The following is a 24,424-nucleotide window of genomic DNA, read 5'->3' as shown; positions in this document are numbered from 1 at the left end:
AGCATCCTACTAAAGAATGAATGGGTCAACCAGGAAATTAAAGAAGAATTAAAAAAATTCATGGAAACCAATGAAAATGAAAACACAACTGTCCAAAATCTTTGGGATACAGCAAAGGCAGTCCTGAGAGGAAAGTATATAGCAATACAAGCCTTTCTCAAGAAACAAGAAAGGTCTCAAATACACAACCTAACCCTACACCTAAGGAGCTGGAGAAAGAACAGCAAATAAAGCCCAAACCCAGCAGGAGAAGAGAAATAATAAAGATCAGAGCAGAAATCAATGAACTAGAAACCAAAAGAACAGTAGAACAGATCAACGAAACTAGGAGCTTGTTCTTTGAAAGAATTAACAAGATTGATAAACCCCTGGCCAGACTTATCAAAAAGAAAAGAGAAATGACCCAAATCAACAAAATCATGAATGAAAGAGGAGAGATCACAACCAACACCAAAGAAATACAAACACTTATAAGAACATATTATGAGCAACTCTATGCCAGCAAATTAGATAACCTGGAAGAAATGGGTGCATTCCTAGAGATGTATCAACCACCAAAATTGAACCAGGAAGAAATAGAAAACCTGAACAGACTGATAACCGCTAAGGAAATTGAAGCAGTCATCAAAAATCTCCCAACAAACAAAAGCCCAGGGCCAGATGGCCTCCCAGGGGAATTCTATCAGACATTTAAAGAAAAATTAATACCTAGTCTCCTGAAACTGTTCCAAAAAATAGAAATGGAAGGAAAACTTCCAAACTCGTTTTATGAAGCCACCATTACCTTGATCCCAAAACCAGACAAAGACCCCATCAAAAAGGAGAATTACAGACCATTATCCTTGATGAACATAGATGCAAAAATTCTCACCAAAATACTAGCCAATAGGATCCAACAGTACATTAAAAGGATTATTCACCACGACCAAGTGGGATTTATCCCTGGGCTGCAAGGCTGGTTCAACATCCGCAAATCAATCAACGTGATACAATACATTAACAAAAGAAAGAACAAGAATCATATGATCCTCTCAATAGATGCAGAAAAAGCATTTGACAAAGTACAGCATCCTTTCTTGATCAAAACTCTTCAGAGTATAGGGATAGAGGGTACATACCTCAATATCATAAAAGCCATCTATGAAAAACCTACAGCGAATATCATTCTCAATGGGCAAAAGCTGAGAGCTTTTCCCCTAAGGTCAGGAACGCGGCAGGGATGTCCACTCTCACCACTGCTATTCAACATAGTATTAGAAGTCCTAGCCACAGCAATCAGACAACAAAAAGAAATCAAAGGCATCCAAATCGGCTAAGAGGAAGTCAAACTCTCACTCTTTGCAGATGATATGATACTGTATGTGGAAAACCCAAAAGACTCCACCCCAAAACTGCTGGAACTCATACAGGAATTCAGTCAAGTAGCAGGATATAAAATCAATGCACAGAAATCAGTGGCATTCCTATATACCAACAACAAGACAGAAGAGAGAAATCAAGGAGTCGATCCCATTTAGAACTGCACCCAAAACCATAAGATACCTAGGAATAAATTTAACCAAAGAGGCAAAGGATCTGTACTCAGAAAACTATAAAATACTCATGAAAGAAATTGAAGAAAACACAAAGAAATGGAGAAACGTTCCATGCTCATGGATTGGAAGAACAAACATTGTGAAGATGTCAGTGCTACCTAGAGCAATCTACACATTCAATGCAATCCCCATCAAAATACCATCCACCTTTTTCAAAGAAATGGAACAAATAATCCTAAAATTTGTATGGAACCAGAAGAGACCCCGAATAGCCAGAGGAATATTGAAAAAGAAAAGCGAAGCTGGCAGCATCACAATTCCTGACTTCCAGCTCTATTACAAAGCTGTCATCATCAAGACAGTATGGTACTGGCACAAAAACAGACATATCGATCAATGGAACAGAATCGAGAGCCCAGAAATGGACCCTCAACTCTATGGTCAACTTATCTTTGACAAAGCAGGAAAGAATGTCCAATGGAAAAAAGACAGTCTCTTCAACAAATGGTGTTGGGAAAATTGGACAGCCACATGCAGAAGAATGAAACTGGACCACTTCCTTACACCACACACAAAAATAGACTCCAAATGGTTGAAAGACCTAAACGGGAGACAGGTGTCCATCAAAATCCTAAAGGAGAACACAGGCAGCAACCTCTTTGACCTTAGCCACAGCAACTTCTTCCTAGAAACATCGCCAAAGGCAAGGGAAGCCAGGGCAAAAATGAACTATTGGGATTTCATCAAGATAAAAAGCTTTTGCACAGCAAAAGAAACAGTCCACAAAACCAAAAGACAACCGACGGAATGGGAGAAAATATTTGCAAATGACATATCAGAGAAAGGGCTAGTATCCAAAATTTATAAAGAACTTATCCAACTCAACACCCAAAGAACAAATAATCCAATCAAGAAATGGGCAGACGATATGAACAGACATTTTTCCAAAGAAGACATCCAAATGGCCAACAGACACATGAAAAAGTGCTCGACATCGCTCGGCATCAGGGAAATCCAAATCAAAACCTCAATGAGATACCACCTCACACCAGTCAGAATGGCTAAAATTAACAAGTCAGGAAACGACAGATGTTGGCAGGGATGTGGAGAAAGGGGAACCCTCCTACACTGTTGGTGGGAATGCAAGCTGGTGTAGCCACTCTGGAAAACAGTATGGAGGTTCCTCAAACAGTTGAAAATAGAGCTACCATACGATCCAGCAATTGCACTACTGGGTATTTACCACAAAGATACAAATGTAGGGATCCGAAGGGGTACGTGTACCCCAATGTTTATAGCAGCAATGTTCACAATAGCCAAACTGTGGAAAGAGCTAAGATGTCCATTGACAGATGAATGGATAAAGAAGAGGTGGTATATATCCACAATGGAATATTATGCAGCCATCAAAAGGAATGAGATCTTGCCATTTGCAACGACGTGGATGGAACTGGAGTGTGTTATGCTGAGTGAAATAAGTCAATCAGAGAAAGACATGTACCATATGACCTCACTGATATGAGGAATTCTTAATCTCAGGAAACAAACTGAGGGTTGCTGGATTGGTGGGGGGTGGGAGGGATGGGGTGGCTGGGTGATAGACATTGGGGAGGGTATGTGCTATGGTGAGCACTGTGAATTGTACAAGACTGTTGAATCACAGATCTGTACTTCTGAAACAAATAATGCAATATATGTTAAGAAAAAAAAAAGAAAAAGATAGCAGGAGGGGAAGAATGAAGGGGAGTAAGTCGGAGGGGGAGACGAACCATGAGAGACAATGGACTCTGAAAAACAAACTGAGCTTTCTAGAGGGGAGCGGGGTGGGGGGATGGGTTAGCCTGGTGATGGGTATTAAAGAGGGCACATTTTGCGTGGAGCCCTGGGTGTTATGCATAAACAATGAATCATGGAACACTATATCAAAAACTAATGATGTAATGTATGGTGATTAACATAACAATAAAAAATTATTAAAAAAAAAGAAGTTACCTCTTCTAGGGCATTTTATATCTAATAGATGAAACACTAGTCCTCCCGGTAAATTTCAGGCACTACTGAACAGATAGGAAGATATTTTTGGAGTTTGGGGGACTTTCTCTTTGCCCTGAAATCATGTTGTCCTGAAGGTTTCTCTAAGGGCAAACCCATTTTTACTCGCTGCTGATATATAGAAAGTGTTGAGTCAGAGGGGGACTAGTTGCCCTCTCTGAGTTTTCTTGACATTTTTCTTTATTTAGACTGCTACAAAGAATACTCTCCCAAGCCTCTCTTGGCCTGTATCACTCAGAGATACATGTCATGTTCTCTGAGGGCAGGTGTCCTGGTCCTTCATTTAAAATCTTTGTCACCTAAAATCAATGTATGATTAGTCTGGGGGATGTTTCTGTCTGCAGGCTCTTTTAGGACTTTCACTTGTATTTTACATCCTGTCTGTCCAACAGTCCTAGAGTGTAGATATGACCTTCAGTATCATAGGGAAACTGAGTCACAGTAACTAAATTTTATACTACCAATGAGTACCAGAGCTGGAATTCAAACCCAGATCTGATTTTAAAACCCCTGTTCTTCCAATTCTTCCATGTTGCTTTTCAAGTTTTATGGTAAAACCTTTCCTCCTTAGAAAATTCTGTAACAATAAGCATTGTATAGGGCTCAGTCTGGAACACTAAAATATATTCAAAGCACCAAAAAACTGTATGTCATAATTTTTTGGCTTTTTAAAAATCACTGTTTATTTGTTAGAGGGTTCTTTTTTTCCATACAAATATTTGCAACAATTCTGAATTCCCCAAAATCATTCATAGATGATAAATACCATGCTAAGAAAGTATTAAATTTGTACAAAAATACTTTATAGCTTAATATTTGTTTGTTACAAATAAAATCATATATTTCAGTGAAAAAATTAAATTAGATGGCATTTTGTTTAGGAGAGTTTCTGGGAGCTCAATCCCCAAGATGGGATTGCCAGCCTGCCCTGTAGGTTCTGCCCACATTGCCCTATATTATTACTTGCCTACCTGCCTTTGGTCCTCACTATACCTTAAGCTCTTTGAAGGTGAGGCTCGTGTTTCCCCAGAGTCCAGCCCTCCTGCAGCAGCTTCTCAGCCCTCTCAGCATGGAAGTGTGAGACCATGACTATAGAGAAAGCAGTGGGGTGTGCACAGTGGGGAGGCACAGGTTTGTCCTGAGCAGGGTGGACATGGAAGGGGACAAGGGGAAATCTGGGTATCTATTTTGTTATTGTGTGTGAGCACCTGTATGCAATGCCAGCTGTGGTGAGCATTTCCAGATAATATCTGGGCAGTCATCAACACAGACACCGGCTGTAGATTTAGCTAAGTCAGAAGGGAAAACACATTTGCTATTTATTTATGAGAACTGACCATTTGAAATCTATGCAGTATTACAGTAATTATATATATAATATATAAATATTACAATAATTTATATATAATATAAAATTATATTTTATATATAATTATTATATAATTATTATAATACTGCACGGATTTCAGATGGTCAATATATACATATGTTGTACATATATATAAAACATATTACATATGTAAACATTACATATGTGCATACAACATATGTGATATGGTGTACATATATGTATGCATATGTAATGTATGTCCATAATATATATGTATATATATGTTGTAAATTTGTTGTAAATTATATATATATATTTGTTGCAAATTATATATATGTATGTGTGTGTGTGTGTGTGTATATATATATATATATTTGTTGTTGTTGTAATTTTGGAATCTTAGAGGGCATGGATCTCCTGACAGGAAGAGGGGTGTGGCTGAATGCGGGTAAGAGTTTTGTGAATGGAAGGGGATGGAACATTCTATGGCCAGAAAAAGGAAAGTCAGGTGAGTTGAGTAAGGAAAACATGGTGGTGGAAACTGACTTTATTCATGACCCTATAGCCATGTGTTGGGTTGTCTAGGGGTGTGTGTGTGTGTGTGTGTGTGTGTGTGTGTGTGTGTGTGTGTGTATTAGAGGATCCAAAGGTATCCAACCTTGCAGGATGCTCTATGACTGTGTGTTCCGAGAATAGTTGAACCTCTCCAGGCACAAGAGGGAACAGAAGAGGGAGTGTGGAAGAGAAACTGTTGAAGGGCTGTTTTGCCTAAATCAGCATGGCCTCAGAGGAAATTGATCAGCCCTGTAATAATTTAGGTATAACTGTAGTTCTGGGAAGAATCACTCAACATTTAATGGACTTTTTTCAGAGGAAATTAATTTTCTCTTTCTTACTATGATCAGGTAGATAAAAACATAACTCCTTTGCCATTCCCAAGGACTAGATGTAGTGGCCAGGGAGTAGTCAGAAGACCTGGTGATTTTACCCCCAGACAGCTGGCAATGTCTGGAGATATTTTTGGTTGTTACAGTTTGGGGACAGTTGCTATGGGAATCTTGTGGGTAGAGGCCAGGCATGCTAATAAACAGCCTTCAGTGCACAGGACAACCCCCGCAATAAAGAATTATCCAACTCCAGGGACACCTGGGTGGCTCAGTTGGCTGAGTGTCCAACTCTTTTGTTGGGGGGGGATTTCCTTTTTTTAAATTTTAAGTTCAATTAATTAACAATATAGTGTATTATTAGTTTTAGAGTTCAGTGATTCATCAGCTGCATACAACACCCGTGCTCATCCCATCACGTGCCCTCCTTCATGCCCACCACCCAGTCACCCCATCCCCCCCCTCCCCTCCAGCAAGCCTGTTTCTTTCCTATGCTTAAGAAGTCTCTTACGGTTTGTCTCCCTCTCTGGTTTCATCTTGTTTTATTCCTCCCAGGTTTTTTTTTTTTTTTTTTTAACTAACCAGAATCATGCTGTATGTATTGTTCATGTGCTTTTTGGAGATGTTCCTAGCCTTAGCACACTTCTTTTATCCATTCTCTATTCCACAGAAATAGATGTTTGGGTTGCTTCATTCTGCTGTTATAATTATTCCCACTTTTGTGCACAAACTTGGGCACAGGGGCTGAAATTTGAGGGGAACAGTGTCAATTTGAGCCCTTGGCAATCTGAGGTGAAGGCGTGTTGACTTGGCATTTAGCAGGTGGCAGGCCGTGCACGCTGACTCGGGCAGGAGGGTGGCTGGACCGTGAATTTGGGACCCACAGGCCGATGGCATCATGTGTGACAGGGACGTGGCTGGTTTTGCTTTTAATTTTTGTTTTTCTGGGAAACTTGATCTCTCCCTCTATTCTAAACGAAAGCCTTGCTGGATAGAGTATTCTTGGCTGTAGATTTTTTCCTTTTAGCAGTTGGAATCTATCATGCCACTTTCTTCTGGCCAGCAGAGTTTCTGCTGAAAAACCCACTGATAGCCGTAATGGGGTTTCCTTTGTATGTACCTGCTTTCCTTCCTCTTGCTGCTTTTAAAATTCTCTCTTTCTCACTACTTTTGGCCGTCTTATTTACTTTGTGTATTGCTGCAGACCTCTTTGGGTTGGTTTTGTTGGGGGCTCTCTGTGCCTCCTGGATCTGGATTTCTCTTTCCTTCCCCAGATTCAGGAAGTTTTCAGCTATTATTTCTTCAGACAGATCTTCTGCCCCCTTTCCTCACTCTTCTTCTGGGATCCCTATCATGCGACTGTTAGGCCTGACAGCGTTGCTCAGTTCCCTGGGTCTATTTTCATTTTGCGTATTTTCCCCCCCTCTCATCTGCTCAGCTTGATTGCTTTCCATGACTCTGTCCTCCAGCTGGCTGGTCCTTTCTTCTACTTCCTCTTGCTTGCTATTTATTCCAGATGGTCTATTTTTATTTCCATTTAGTAAATCCAATAGCTCTAACTGGTTCTTTTTTACGTCTCCTAGCTCTTGGTGGAGGGTCTCAAGGAAGTCCTGCAGTCTTTCCTCAATTCCAGCGAGAATCTTTATGAGCATTACTTTAAATTCGCTATCAGACATATTACTTATCTCCGTTTCGCTTAGGTCTCCTGCTCCGATTTTGTCCTGTTCTTTGATTTGGGACACATTCCTCTGTCTCCTCATTCTGTCTCTTGCGTTGTCTGTTTTTCTGTGTTAGGAAAGTCAGCTACGTCTCCTGCACTTGAAAGTAGTGGCTCTGTGAAGAAGAGGTCCTGCAGTGCAATGTCTGTTCCCCAGAACCTGGTGCTTCAGGGGGTGTCTCCTATGTGTGTTGCTCCAGGGGGTGTCCTACCGTTGTGGCTGGGATGTGTTTGCCTTCAGTCCTGTTGTTTGCGATGGCTCCCCGCCTGTTGTGGGCAGAGTCTGGTGCCCGTGGTGTTAGTGGGCTGCTCCGGGGCTGCCTCGGGCTTGAGTCGAGTCAGACCAGGTGTTTGCCAGAGATGCAGTAGCACCAAACTGCAGGCACTGTCCCTGTGTCGTCCCCGGAGAAGCTTTTGTTGGTGGGTGGGGCCTGCAGTCAGACCAGCTGCCTACCCTCAGCCTACTGCTGGGGTCACAGTCAGACGGGTGTGTGGTTATCTTCCCCTCTCCCTGCGGCAGGACTCACTCTGGAGTGGTGCTGACCTTGTCTGGGCCGCGCACACACTGCCAGGCTTGTGGCACCGCTTTGACGGGATCTTGCCAAGAGCGATCAGAGGGGGTGGATCTGCTTCGCTGTGGCCTCTTGTCTATGCCGGGCTGCGGAGAGTCTGTTCTGCCAGTTTTCGGGCTGCTTTTTTTGGGGTTATTTATGCCGACGTGGGTGCTCTCTAGGCGGCCACGCGGCAAGAGATCAGCCCACGGACGTCCTATTCTGCCATCTTCCCAGCAGCCTCTGCTCCTGAGTGTCCAACTCTTGATCTCAGCCCAGGTCTTCATCTCAGGGTTGTGAGTTCAAGCCCTACATTGGGTTCCACGCTGTGCATGGAGCCTACTTAAAAAAAAAAAAAAAAAAAAAAAAAAAAAAAAGGAATTATCTAACTCCAAATGTCCACAGTGCCAAAGTTGAGAAACTTTGTTCAAGAGGAAAAACTGATACTCAGCAGAGGAAACAGCACTGACTTTTTCTCTATTGAGTCTGGCTGTGGAAAGTTATGGCAGTTTCCATGCCATGAGGTGTGGAAGTAACATAGCATGTTAGGGATAGTGTGTTGATATGCTTTTCCCCCCTGGTAGAGTGTACACTTCTAAAGTGAACTATCATTTCTCAATAGATTTCATTTAAGATGCTGAAATAAACTCTAATTGAATGCACCATCTGGAAACATTGAACTACATGGGGAAAGCAGTGGGATCAATTCACATCATCCTCCACAGCCCGACTGGGTAAGTCTAAGTGTGAAATGCCTATTTACTCAAGAGTTATCATGCCCTGCATTTTGAAACACCTTTAAAGAAGCTCAGGGTGCTACATTCAACATGGCAATAGCACTCCTCTGTTGTACATTGCATTTTAAGGGAAACTGAGGTACAGATGGTATTGTTGAGGTCATATGTCAAGGGCAGCAGTGGGTCTGGGATCATGAATTGGCTCTGTGGGTTCTTGGTTCTAGGTTCAACCCATTAGCACATTTTGTTCTTTACCAGTGTTTCTACCACCAATGTTCCTACCACACAGTGTTCCATGTAAGCTGTGTCTCTTCAAGAGAGGCAGCTATAAATCCTACTTGTGAGATTAAATGAGACAATGTATAAGAAAGCATCTCATTTAAAGTAGTTGCTCAGGAAATGTTTGTGTTCTCTGAAAGGAGCAAGCTAATGCAGTGGCAGCAATGGGGAGCAGTGGGGAGATCTTGAAATTAAATGTCACCCCCATGCCACTCCCTCTCCTCAAACCATTTCCTAAATTGAAGCGGATGGTGATCAAAAGTTAAAAAGGTTGGCTCTGTCCCAATCTGAATGTGTTTCATGTTTAGGTAAAACAAGGGAGTAAGACAAGTGGCACCAAACTGCCGTATTTCAATGCTCCAGTGACCATGGGACTGATTGCTGTGATAACAAGAATGAGAATTTGTTCAGACTTGTTGGATCAATGGACACACTCAGTTTTCTGCATGCACAGCTCAGTTCTGTTCTTGTCTCTCAATGTGCATTATAAAGAGGCAGTGGTCTGGGGAAACCTCCAGGTGGCTGTAAGTCCTTACTCCGCAGCTCCGGGTAGCCCTTCTGCAAGGGAGAGGCTGCAGGCTGATTTCAGCCACTGCGATCTTTCTCTCTTCACCTCTAGCCTCTCTTCTATGGCCTTCTACCTATGGAGGGTTTTTTGTTTTGTTTTGTTTTTTCAAATTCAAAATGATTTCTGATAGGCTATATAAAAATCCAATTTTGTTCTTGCAATCAAGATCTTGAAGTGTGGTTAGTTAGAAAGTAAGAGAAGAGAAAGTAACTAGCATACAATCTAAACCCAGATATTTTATTTTCCTGTATAGAGAGGGACTTCAGTTTGGTTTTGGATGGATGGTCTAGCCGTTCTGCTGGTAGCATTTTCCTAGGCAAGAAGTTTGTTATTGGATTGATTTAAGGAAGATCCCTCAGTGTTTCATAGAGTAACATTGTCTCTAAAGAAGGACTTGTGGCATTTCCTGTCTTTGAAGATGAACTTTTATGGGTTGCTCAAGTACCAATATGAACTCAATGTCAGTGTATACTCCTACATATAAAATCCATTATATAATCCTAGCCACCGATTAAGATGCTGATATAAATAAAAGTCCTTAAAGGAGATGATCTGAACAACCTTCCTGGAGTTGCAGGGAGACCAGACTAGGTTTAAGCTATGTTTACCTTGCACTCAGACATGCCTGGATGTGTTTGGGACACTTGTAGATTGTGGTCCACAAGAATTTGCTTAAATAAGAGAGACATTCATCTGGATTCTTTTGGTTGTTAATTTGAGAAGTCTATTTTTTTTTAAAGGGGCTGGGGGAAAGTGTGATGACTGTTCCAGCTACTGTGAGCTTTAGGCTTGACTGGATCCAAGTGCTCAGACAACGTTACTGAGAATTTCCATCTCTCTCTCTCTCTCTCTTTTTTAAAGATTTTATTTATTTATTTGAGAGAGAGAGAGAGAGTACAAGCAGGGGGAGTGGCAGGCAGAGCAGGCAGAGGCAGAAGCAGACTCCCCGCGGAGCAAGAAGCCTGATGCGGGACTCGATCCCAGGACCCTGGGATCATGACCTGAGCCGAAGGCAGATGATTAACTGACTAAGCCACCCAGGTACCCCAAGAATTTCTGTCTCTTGACAGAAGGTTTTCTGTTGGTTTTATTCTTTGACACCAAGTTAATGGCAAATTGGCTACCAGTCATATTCACAATTCTAGTTCAAGCCTAGTGGAAAGAGATGGAAAAAGAGCTCATTTTTCACCCAGTAATAGAGCAAAAGTTTTGAGACTGAATTTCATTGGTGTGGTTCTCACCTCTATCACTCCACTTCCCTGACACCGTTCTACTCAAAGTCACCAGACTAGGGTGGCCATACATCTCAGTTTGCCTGAGATGGTTCCTGCTCACATCTGTTGTCTGGGCATAAATATATTTTTTAAAGATTTATTTATTTATTTGAGAGAGAGAGAGAATGTGTGCGAGTGAGGGGGAGGGGCAGAGGGAGAGGGAGAGAGAGTCTCAAGCAGACTCCCTGCTGAATGCAGAGCCCAACGCAGGGCTTGATCTCATGACCCTGAGATCATGACCCAAGCTGAAACCAAGAGTCAGGTGGTGGCCTGAGCCACCGTGTCTGGGCATAAATATTAATAACATCCTCTTGACCCCCAATTTTCCCAGCCTCCAAGTATTCATACTCTTCTGTGGTTCCCTCCCAGACTGAGTAGGGCTGACCTGTGTAATCATTTCAGCCTTGCTTTCTTGGATCACTTGCACTGAAGGAAATCAGATTCTGTGTTGTTAGGACCCTGGGGCCTCTGGCAACAACCAGCGCTAACTCGGCATGTGAGTGAGCCACCTTGGAAGGAGATCTTACAGCCTCCGTTAAGCCTTCAGATGATTGTAGCTCTGGCCAATATCTGTGTGCCATCTCGTGAGAGGTCCTGAGATAGAACTGTGCAGCAAAGCCACTCTAAAATTCTAGGCCCACATAAACTATATGAGATAATAAATGTTTGCTGTTAAGTCACTAAGTTTGGGGGATAATTTGTTACAAAGTAGTAGATTAGTAATACACATCAGCTTTCATTCTCAAAAGTGTCTCAGTTTGGAAATAAATGTTTGTTCACATAAAAATGACCTCTATACGGACAACCCTAGTCTTCCTCAGTCAGTCCTTAGACTCGTTTTGCTCCTTGTGTTAACAGCATTTGATATAGCTGATCATCCCCTGATATGCTTTCTTGACTGAATCTTTGGGGCACCACATTCACTGGCTGCTTCTGCTCAGTTTTTTGTTTTTGTTTTTGTTTTTTTTTCCTGCATGCTTACTGCTTCTTTAGTTCTGGATGTTGCTGGTCTCCAGGATCCTTCAGAAGGAGTCCTCGGAACTTTTCTCTTACCTATAATGCTTAGTACCTATTTAATCTAATTTAGTTCCACTTATTTATATGATGAAGACCCCTAATTTTAAATCACAAATTCAGATTTCTTCCTATACTCTAATCTTGTATATTCAGCTGCCTAATCAAAATCTACCCTGGATACCTAACAGGCATCTTGAAATCAACATGTCCATAACCAAAGTTTTAACCTTACCCCACCAGCCTGCTTCTCCTTTAGACTTCCCATCCCAGTCAAATAACATCGTTTCTCAAGTTACTCAGGCTAAGAAACCTGGAGTCATCCTAATTCTCTTTCCCTCCCTCCTTATATCCAATATACGGTAAATTTTGAGTCCACCCGTGTTCTCCAACCTCACTGCTACTACCCTGATCCAAGTGACCATCGTGTTTCACCTATATTATTTCAAAGCCCCCAAATGATCTCCCTACTTCTCCTTGTGGATCCCTTCAGTCTATTTATCACACCCCAGACCAAAGAGATGGGTTGGTTGGGTTACTTGGGTTGAGTCTCAAACCCAAGTCACATCATGCTACTTTTCTTGGCACCTCCTCACAATGGCTTCTTGTGCAATTCAGAAGTAAATCCAGTCCTTCCCAAGGCCTACAAGACTCTATGTGATCTGACTCCTCTACTTCCTGACTTCATTTCCTCCTAATTCAGTCTGCTCCAACCACATTCTCTTCCTTGGGGTTACTTGAAAATATCAGGTGCAATATTTCCTCAGGACCTTTTCACTTGTTCGTCCCTCTGCCTGGGATGTTCTTCCTCCAGATATTCATGTGATTACCTCCTTCACTCTCTTCTGTCTCAGCTCAGAGCTCACCTTATCAGAGTGACCCTTGCCGATCACTCTATATAAAAGGATATCCCTACCATTTCTCTGTCTGGTTACCTTACTTTGTTTTTCCTCTTTGCAATGGTCACCATCACCTGATGGACTGTAAGATGTCAGCAACGTGGATGCAGGCAACTTCTAACATGGTGGGAAATGGCACCAGTGCCTTCAGCATCCTCAGCTCATGGCAGCCTGGGCGTGGTCCTCCACATCTTTAACAGGGACACTACCAGCCGTAGAGCATTTTGACGGGCACCATCAGAGGAGCAGTGACTCTCCTGGGCACTGACAGTACAGCTGGGTGGGTATGGCTAGTGGTAGCAGTCATCTCCAAGGCAGATGGAATGGAGAAAGGAGAACAGTGGACATTGTGGGAGTCAACAGGCACTCGGAAAACAAGTCAGACAAATCCTAAGAGACCCCAGAACCTATCACAAGGTGATCAGCTGCTTAAGGTGAGGTTCATGAATATCCTGCTTGCAGTTGTATCCCCATATCATGACGGGTACATATCTGTGTCTCAATAGATATTTGTTGAATTAATCAGTGACTCTTCATGAAGAGCCCTAGAGTGGCCAGAATTCCACCAAAAATACAAGGATGGAGACCCCGCAATATGGACATACAACTGTTTAAGTTCTATTTTTATGTCCAGGTTGCTTTGGTTAGGGGCATACATGTACCCTAGGAAAATACTTATAAACTGTCCTTTCTATGTAAAATCTCTCCCTTTGTAGATCCATGAACTGTGGAATTCCAGACCTGGTGCTACACTTTGTGGGGCTACTTTCACAACTCTGAAGCTAGGCGTTCTAGCTTATTTCACTGGTTACTCTTAGCCTTGAAACTTTTATTCCTTTCTCTGCTGTTGCCTTCCCTGGGTTTTGCTGGCCATAGAAATAGTACTGGCCCAGCTCCTTTCTTTAAATACAGTGAAGTTGTCTGGTGTTTGCTGGGCTAGTAGTTGACTCATGCTACAGGAAATCTGGAAATTGAAGATATAACTGGATAATTTTGTCCCAGTTCTCTCAAATAAACTCATCCCCCTTTTTCCTTATTCCTTAGCTATTTATTGTCAACAAGGTGCTAAGCGCTGTGTGATATATTGAGACCACAGCAATAAAAGATATCTAATTTGTTGTAAAATTTTTTAAGTAAAAAAAAAAAGACTGAACCATAATGCTTGAAGAAATACAAATTGTCATTTTAGCTTAGGCTCTGAAACATTTCCCTGCTTTTAGCCTGCATGCCTAAGGCTGGATCTTGTGATATGCAGAAGATAAGTGAATGTATAGGGAATTAGATCCTTCAAGAGGATGCTGTCCAGATGTTAGATCAAAGAGATCATGATTCATTCACCAAGGAGCTGGACTTCTGAAAGCCTATCCAAGTCTTCCTGCCTTTGAGGTTTGTTCGTGACCATTAAAAACTTAGTATGGGTTATTTTGTATAAATATTGCGCCACAACTTGAAAACGAAGACAGATTGAGTGATGTAATAACAGTGTCTTTTACCACTGAGCCCCACCTTTGTGAGGAGTGGTTACAAAAAAACCCAAAAAACAAAACAAAACCCACAGTGAATGAGCAACAGCCCACAGACCAGACTGCATGTTCTATGGAGCTAAATTCTGCTACTATTTCCAGAGCTTGCTGCTATTCAAAGCACTCCTTGGGTCCAACCAGGCTGCCATACTTTCTTGATTTATTTCCTTCAGCTGTTTCATTTATTGTTCTTTCTTCTTTATTGGCTGTTGTTTGAGGTGGCCTTTCTGTGCATGTTTTCTGTGCAAAACATGAGGGGGTTTTTTTGCCTATATTTTCTGCTCTAAATCACAATACTTGTGGCCGCCTGGGTGGCTCAGTTGGTTAAGCGACTGCCTTCGGCTCAGGTCATGATCCTGGAGTCCCGGGATCGAGTCCCACATAGGACTCCCTGCTCAGCAGTGAGTCTGCTTCTCCCTCTGACCTTCCCCGCTCTCACGTACTCTCTCTCTCTCTCATTCTTTCTCTCAAATAAATAAATAAAATCTTTAAAAAAATAATTTGTTTAAATCACAATACTTGTGATGGTGACCAGGTATCCTTTTGACAGCTTCCCAGATCTGTGTATGTCTTCACCATTTCATGTTAGAAGTGGCTGGAGAGATTATTTTCTGAGGTAATATCAGGCTGAGGATCAATAAAATATGATATGTATTGCGGCACCTGGGTGGCTTAGATGGTTAAGCGTCTGCCTTTGGCTCAGGTCATGATCCCGGGGTCCTGGGATTGAGCCCCACATTGGGCTCCTGGCTCAGAAGGGAGCCTGCTTCTCCCTCTCCCTCTGCCTCTCTCCCTGCTCATGCTCTCTCTCTCTGTATCTCTGTGTCTCAAGTGACTAAATAAAATCTTTAAAAAAATATGATATGTATTTAAAGCCTTAGAACTCCACAAGAACATCTAGAGGGTACCATTGTGCTAGGTTTAGTTCAAAAGGTATCAGGCATGGCAAATTTATCCAGGTTTGTAGACATCAAGTGGGTGGCCTTCACCTTTGCCATAAGAAGCTTCATTTTCCACTGAGAGCCTCAGAAGCCCCCGGTGGGTCTGCCTACATATGGCAGGATGAATTCTTACTTCTTTGTCAATTAACGTTTTCCTGGATGATGTATTTACCTCTTGGGCTGGGTGCTGTTGTTGCATTCAGCTCATTACCTTCATTGGTGTAACATAAGTAAAATATTTTAGGGGATCAAAATATTTGAGTATGGCTATAATAAGCCTCTCCTCAAATGGACTCTCACTAAGCAGGGGAAAAACATCAGGAGACATTTCAGAGTAATGTTGTTGTTGTTGTTTTAATGGGTTAATTAGAATTGAAGAGCAATTACATAAAGTTGAAGAATATAGGGACATTTTATGTAATAGTCATATATATTTTTCATTTTATAATATTCAGCATGTGATAAGGAAATCAGAGAAAATGTTAATTAAATTTGTGACCATTCAATTAATACAATTTGCATGTTTAAAGAGTTATTTTATATAACTTCCGTGCTTTTGCTATTTCCTAGAGTCACCATAGACTCAGTTAATAATACACAATGACTTCAATCTAACATGTTTTCAATGAATTTATGAGCTTCCTGCTTATCAAATGTTTTCTTAAATTTCTGCTCTTTTGGCAGATGCATACACAGTCCCATTCCAAGGACTAAGAGCACTCTGAGCTTAGGATTCTCTTTTTTTAAAGCCCCATCACTACAACATTCAAAAGATGTGTGAAAATATACAGGTAAAGCCATATATGTTGTCTTAAATGGGTAAGAAATACAAACTTCAGCAACTGATTTCCTTTCACTTGCAGACATAAGGTGGGTACACAGTGCTCTATCTTATCTTTTTAACAACAGCATAGCTTTCTAACGTGCTATAATTTATTTTAACATACTCCCATTAATTGCCATTTGAGTTGTTTCCTCTTTCTTGTAATTTGCAAACAATGATACAGTTAATGTACTGGGAAACCTATGTTTGCACATTTGAACAAATATTTCTATAGGATAAATTTCTAGAATTAGAATCTTTGGTTCAAAGGAAATATACATTAAAGCTATGATAGGTGTTGCTAAAAAAAAAAATCATTCCTTTTAACATTCTTGCCAACTCTTAGGTATTAGAATTTTTAATCTTTGCCAATTTGATGTGTCAAAGCCATATTGTTTAAATCTGCATCTATTTGAGGGGCACCTGGGTGGCTCAGTCGTTAAGCATCTGCCTTTGGCTCAGGTCATGATCCCAGGGTCCTGGGATCGAGGCCTGCATCGGGCTCCCTGCTCAGCAGGAAACCTACTTCTCCTTCTCCCACTCCCTCTGCTTGTGTTCCCTCTCTAGCTGTGTTTCTCTCTGTCAAATAAATAAATAAAACCTTAAAAAAATATGCATCTATTTGAAAACTTTCTTCATGAGCTTTGTTCACAATTCCATTGGCTTGCTCTTTTTCTCATTAAGTTACTTTGGTTCCTTATATATCATAGAAAGTGTGCTTTGTTACATTTGTTGCAACTATCTTCATATTGATCAAATATTGGTTACAATGAAATATTTATCTATTTTACTCTATTATTAAAGTCACCTTCGCTTGACTTTCTGGGGAACCCCTCTAAATTTTCATGAAAAGTTATAATAAACACATTTGTTTTAGCATTGAGATCAAAAAAGAACAAGAACCATTGCCTAAATATAGAATAAATGAAGAAGTATAAAGAATATTTTTTAGCAAACATGCAAAGGATGTGAAAATGTCTATAGGAATAAAAACTTGCACTTTTCCAGAAGTTTCTTGAAGTATGGAAATTCTCCAAGACCCAAAGTCTTACACCTCTAATGGGAGCATTTCAGGTATGTAAGAGAGCCCACTCTGTCCTCTCTCAACATACACAATTATCAACTCCAGCAGGAATGTTTTGTATCATAGAAAGAAGCTAGGTCATTCAGACATTCTGGCTCATCATTTATCAATCATGTGACATGGTCTCCCAGAGCCACTTCTTCATCTGTAAAATGAGTATAATTATACCTGACTTACAGGGCTACTGCGATATTTAAATTAGGTACATTATGCAAAATACTTATGCAGAGTAGATAATCAGTAAATACTCATGTTCCCAAACCCGTAAGTTTTGTTAAGGAAAAATTATACCAAAAATATTCAGCTGTGATAGGAACATTTAAAATGCAAAGATCACCAACAAGTCAAATGTAAAGGTTCAGCTTTTTCTTGAAACACTCAATTGCCAAAATTTTTCCACAATAAGTATAACAAGATTTACTTGATTTTCTAGAATGAAATAAAACAATATTCTCTCTATAAGAGTTAACAACTTCTGTGCATCTTAAATATTTAATATCAATGTTGAAGATGATGATTACTTGGGAAAGAACATGCTACGTGATAAATATGAGGATCCATAAACCACATAACTGAAATAAGAGGCCAGCCATGATCCAGGATGTGGGCCAAGGAGCCTGTGGGTATGATAGATTCCTTGTAGGCCCACTTTTGCAAGAAGGGTCTTAAATATTTTTAGGCAATAGGCTACTGGGGGAGGAGAAAACGGTGTCTGCAAGAAGTCATGTTGATAGTATGTACACTTGGTATCATGTAATGAAGGGGGCACTTTATCTCTGTGGTCTTCCTCCCAAAAAACCACAACCCCTATCTAATTATGAGAAAAGCATTAGATAAATCCCAATTTAATTCTACAAAATCAGTCTCCTCAAACTTCCAAGGTCATAAAAATAAAGTCTGAGGAACTGTCTCAGCCCAGAGGAGCCTCAGGAGACATGAAGACTGAAAGCAGTATCTTGTAGTGTAACGTAGTATCTTGGGTGGAGATAATATAGTGAAATGTAGTATCTTGAAACTGGAAGAGAAATGGGGACCTAAGGCAAAAAGGAAAGAAATTGAAATAAAGTATGAACCTTAATTAATAATAATGTATCATTATTGATTCATTAATTATAACACATGTACTATGCCAGTGCAGGATGTTAATAATAGGGGAAACTAATTGTGAATACATAGGAATTCTCTGCATTGCTTTCACAGTTTTTCTGTATATTTAAAATTGTTCTAAAATAGTAAGTTTATTTTTTTAAGGTTTCCTTAGATTGCCATTTATTCCACTCCTGCTTACTACCCTAAAAAGCAATCAAACTTCCTTAATAGACCTTGGGAAGAAAAGTATGCTTTCCAGAAGGCTAAAAGCCCAACTACACACACCAACATCTAATCTTCTCCAAATATGTGTCAGATACTGATCTTTCTCCACCTGGATTGCTCACTGTTTTTTGGGCCTATATCAATGAGGGAGACCAATGGATGCTCAATCAATACTTATCAATTGATAGAGTGAATCTTCATTAAGTGAATTCTGAGTTCTGGTCAACCTAGAGTTCCTGCCATAAAATAACTATTCTGCAAGAAGTCAGCCCACAGGCTGAGCCATGGGGACAACACGAGTGGTCAGCCTATACATGTGCATGCAGCCAGTCTGCTCACACTCATGTCCACATGCGATGAGAAATCAGCCTGGGACATAGAGAGCAAGATTCAATTATGAGAGTTTGTCTTTTAAGAGTGAACATGGCAGCTTCACTCTCCTTGCCTGCAAATTTTGATTGGGTATGACATGGTTTTAGATATAACCAGTTCAGGCAGAAATCACTGATTCATTTTTTTTTTTTTTAAGATTTTATTTGTTTATTTGACAGAGAGAGAGCACAAGCAGGGGGAGCTGCAGGCAGAGGGAGAGGGCGAAGCAGGCTCCCTGCAGAGCCGAGAGCCCAATGCAGGGCTGATCCCAGGACGCTTGGATCATGCCCTGAGCCGAAGGCAGATGCTTAACTGACTGAGCCACCCAGATGCCCCGGAGAAATCAATGATTCAACATTTAAAAACAAACAAACAAACAAACAAACACACATCATCTCTCAGATAATGTGCTAGGAATTTGCCACCCTTTTATTTAAATTAATGAACCAAATCATTTATCTGAGTAATTGACTAACAAATTTGCAAGTTCAAATGAATGCATACTCCAAGCCAATTTGGCATGTTATCCATCTATGCACCCTGGAGTACCGTACGGTTAGCAGAGCATATGGAATATCCAGGAATATCAAGTTCATGCCTTGTGCATGCCTGCATGTGTGTGTGTGAGTGTGTATATGAGCATGCTAGTGGATATGTATATGTGTTGGTGTGTTGGCATATTGGTTACTAATAACACTGAATCAGAGGAAGAAAGGAGAAATATCTTATATTTAATGTTCTTTCAAAATCAAAACAAAATTGTTGCTTAGTGTTTTCTTTTATGTTGGTAATGAAAATGGTGGAGGTGAGGACTCAGTGCAGACTTTTCAGGTCCTGAGGATGGGAACAGAAGGAGCCCAGCAGGCCTGCCTACTCCTGTTGTTAATTAAAGTATTTTCCCATTCTCCAGGGTGTAATGCACTCTGGGCACTGAGCCCCAGAGAGACTTGTGCAGTCTAATGATCACACATTCAAATAAACACAGTCGGGGGCCACTAAGGAACAGATCGCTTCCCCCACCTCATTAACGGCTGCAACGTTTTGCAAATGTCTGAAATGCACTGGCTCCATTTCTTATGAATAATAAATATTAGTCAGGCTCCCAATTGCTCAGTGGTTTGAGGTAAGGCGGACCCCTACCTGCTCAGCTGAGACCTATACGTGGTAGGGAGTGACATTTACAGCTCAGAGCTATCTGCACTGCATTCACTATGATTCTTGCCAAAGCAGATTTCCTTTGACTTATTACACCCCTTTGTCTGAATTGCACTGTAATTCTCATTTGTTGGCACTGTTAACAAGTTTGTCTGGGTATGAAAGGTGGAGAGCTTTATAAAGCTGACTTTGAGTTGTCCGAGGGCATATCTGCAGACACCACAATCATCTTGAGGCTCTCATACGCTCAGATTAAAAAGACACATTTTAAATATTCAACATCCTTCCAAACTGCTGAACTAAATTGTATTTAAGTCTCCCAAATACTTCAAATTTTAGTTGAAAGAAAGCAAGGACAATTTTGTTTCAGAGAGGTATATAGTCCAAAAAAATCAATGTAGGAGCTAGATGACAAAAATAATGCCAGGATTTTGACACTTTATGGTGTTTTTAGAAGATTTTACTTCTATTTCAGTTAGGATAACACAAACACAACATAGATAAATGAGAATTATGACTTGCATTTTATTATATAATACATTTCCCAAAGTGCTATATACATATGTAAGCCTCACTTAATCTCCACAGCAGTCTATAGGAAATAGATAGTAACTATTTTTATCGTGTAAATAACAACACTGAGGCTCAGAGAGGTTAAATGACTGGCCCCAGAACACACAGTATGGAGCAGTTTGTCCTCAAATCCAGATCTTCAGACTCCCAAGAATGTTCGCCAGGATAACCAGGCTTCATACCAGATAGCGATTTCTATATGTCAGCCTTTTGCTTCAGTGACAATTGGCCCTACGTCTTTATTTTGTAAAGAAACCTGTGCTTGATCTGTCGCATGGAAGGGCTTAACTCTTTTTGACATGTATTTGGCTAGTTGTGAAATAGCCCGGTTGCTCTCAGCTAAGAAGTTTAAGTTAACAAAGTATCAAATTTTGCTGAGTCATTCCTGTGGTGACAGCTTGAATTGAATTAATTACTAAGCGTTGGGGTGGTCATAGTGATTCTACATCCGTTAATATATGAAAGACACATCAGAAGCTCTAGATGAAGGAGACAGAGACCAGAGGAGGAGGGGGGTTCCTGTTCCTCATTCTCCTCCCTTATTTTTCTCCAAACAGGTAAAGTTGGTGAATGTGATCATGATATCTCATCTTTGTGTAATATTTTGGTGTATAATTTTTGTGTCCAAAAAGCACTTTTATGGTTGGTGATATTTTTTAAGCCTCCCCCAAACCATAACCAGTTAGTAGACATCATCCCAATTTATAGATGAAGCTGAAAATTTCTTACTTCCTTCTCCCTTCCCTGCAGATTTCCTGGCTTGTCCAAGGGCACACACCAAATGCCAGAGGAAGGGCATGAGTTCAGTGCCTCTGACTTCCAGTGTTCTCCACTTGCTGCTAACATTACCTTCTCATTCATGGCTAGGCAGAGACTCCCCCAAATATACTCATATCCTGATTGCATAAAAACAGTTTATACTACTCTTCTGGGCAAAGCAGATGAAAAGATTATTGCACTCATCTGTCGACAGAGGTAAGTGACCTCAATGCATCTATATTCTCTCTGCCCCCCTGATAGGTTTGCCTAATGAAATACAAGATGCCCAGTTACATTTGAATTACTTTTTTTAGTATAAGCATGTCTCATGACATATTTGGGATACACTTACTGTAAATAATGTATTTGTTGTTTATCTGAAATTTGAATTCGTAGGAACTGGCCTTCCTATATTTTTATTTGCCCCAAATTGGGAAACCCTACTCCATGGGGGTCTGGATTCTGCCTGCCCCTGGGCTACTTTGGACACTGGTGTCTGTTCTCTTGATATCTTTCAGGGAAATAGGAGGCATCATTAGGACAATGGCTCTTCTGGGGTCTGTCATAGGCACTCTATGGATGAGGGGATTTATAATCTTTAAAAGCCTTTAGCATAGTGTGCCATCTGACTCCCACACCGGCATTTTTGCTCCAGGAGACTTCCTCGGGGAGGGAAGGTGATGGGAGCACTAGGTCTAAATTCCTGTCTTCAGTTTCAAAATCCTATTCTTACTCATCTCAGAATGTCCTTAAGACACTCCCTAAGCAACTGTTATTGCTATGAAAAGATACTTTAATGCTTGACTATCTTTGATTACCTTCTACATTCAAACAATGACTACATTCAAAAAATGTTAACAGTTTCAATGTAGAACTGAATGTATGGGTAAAACTCTAAAAATGAGAATAAAATAAAAGCAAGTATAAACAGCATAAAAAGCCAGTAATAATTAGTAATAACCAATTAATGGGACTAATAAAATGAAGGTCTAGAATTTTACAATGGGTAAATAACCAGACATTTCCACTTAGAATAGTTTCTTTTTGTTCTTGGCACCATTTGGTAGCATGTTTTTCTTTAACTGCATTTAGACTATTCCTATTTTTTTCTGAGATAAATAAATGTATAGTTTAACTGAAATTTTGTGAAAGCAGACTTGACTTCACTTCACACACTTTAGTATGACTTGCACCACAATTAACAATTATTTGCAGTATTAACAAATTCATCATCTAGAACTCTCTTTATACAATGTTTAGGTCTTTGCAAAGCTGAGTTTGAATGATCAGAAGTGTGGATGTACACACACCCCCAAATCATCCTAGAGAGTTTGTAGCTTGGAAAAAATACCCATGTAAAAATCCTATTACCACCAAACTGCTGAAGTGACTAAGTGTTATTAAACTTTCCCTCACAAGTCCTTGTCCAGCAGAGTGCAAGCAGAGCTAGTGTAGGGACAAGTTGGTGGAATATAACAGTAATGCAAAGATTCCGGAGTTGGAGGGTCTCTTTGAACACAGGACTCATCATATGCAAGTTGTGTAACTTTGAACATGTAACTTAACCTACTCGCGCCTCAGTTTCCCCATCTGTACAGTGGGGATAAGAAAAGGAACTGCAGTTCTGGAGTTGTTTTGAAGATTAAATGAATTCTCATTTACAAAGGTCTCAAAAGAGTGTTTTAAACATGGTAGCTGGTATGTAAGTATACGTAGGAATTGGTATATGTGTTTGTTAATTAAATAAAAGATAAAAACATGTATGTATAAATTATTTTAAGGAGACCCAGAATCCAGTGTCACAAGGCAGATTGCTACATTCCTATGCATTTTTGTTTCTTGACCGCCTATAAAAAAGCCCCTTTAACCACATGGTAGACACAGCCAAAGATAAGGAAGGGCAAAGCACCTACCTAGACATGAAGCCTAAATGCTTCAAACTCTGGTAGAACATAAGCATATGCCAAAGGCAGGTTGCCAAAGGCAACCTCATTCACAGGCTGGCAAGTACCTGATAGGTCTCAGGATGTACCACTCAAAGTGAACACCAGGCTGTGGTTTAGCCTTTGTCTTTCTTTCCAGACAAATGAACAGCTTCTGCAGCTTCTGCAGCTTCTGCAAAGGGCCGTGCTCCCAACCCCAGAGGTTACAGCAGCCCCCTCCCTGCAGGAAAGCCCTGAGACTCTGACACTTAAGGAGTCCTCGAATCCTTTCATCATTAAAGGGGGATCGATACTCCACCCATGGCTCAGACATCTTTCCAGAAATGTATTTCATGCTGTCTCATATGAGTGAGAAAGAAGTATTTACAAACTGCTGCTTCTGCTTGGGGTTTACTGTGGAATTGAAAAGTGTGTGTTTGCGTGTGTGTGTGTGTGTGTGTGTGTGTGTGTGTGTCCTTTGCACGTATTTCTGTGCTTTTCTCATCTGCCTGCACTTGGCTCTTGCCTAGCTGAGGTTCTAGTTTCCAGAAGCATCTCCCAGGTTCCTCTCAAACATCTGGTCGAGTCAAATTATTGCTGCATGTTTAGGAAGACTCCCCTGCATGGATAGCAGGCTTTGAAGTATTCCTTGGAGAGTCTGCTCTCATCTTAGCACTGGTTCAGAACAATGGCCAGGAGCTTAGTTAAAAAGCATTAGGGGGTGGTCACAAAGAAAACAGGACCCACAGCCATGGTTTTGCTGGGAGGTATATAATGATTGCAGTGCTCTGAGTCTCCTGAAAAATTGAGGAGCCAGAACCGAATACCTGATTCCCCCCCTGAAAGAACCAGCATCTAGGTGTTGTCCTAAACATAGGGAGGTGGCTTCCCCAGCAAGTTGGAGAAAACCTCCCCTTACCAATGATGGCAGGACCGGGCCCAAAGAGTTCCCTTTCAAGTGCCTGGCTAACTTTCCTAAAGAGAGCTTATGAGGACAGTTTTGAATCTATCAGCTGATGAACTTACAGCATTGAAATGTCAACATGGCCTCAAGCTAGGAGTCAGCTCTAGACCATAGGCTACAGTTACGGGCAATACTGATGAATCTACACACTTAC

Source organism: Zalophus californianus, chromosome 7 (assembly GCF_009762305.2).
Source record: "Zalophus californianus isolate mZalCal1 chromosome 7, mZalCal1.pri.v2, whole genome shotgun sequence".
NCBI lineage: Eukaryota > Metazoa > Chordata > Mammalia > Carnivora > Otariidae > Zalophus > Zalophus californianus.
Note: the sequence above shows the minus strand (reverse complement) of the source record.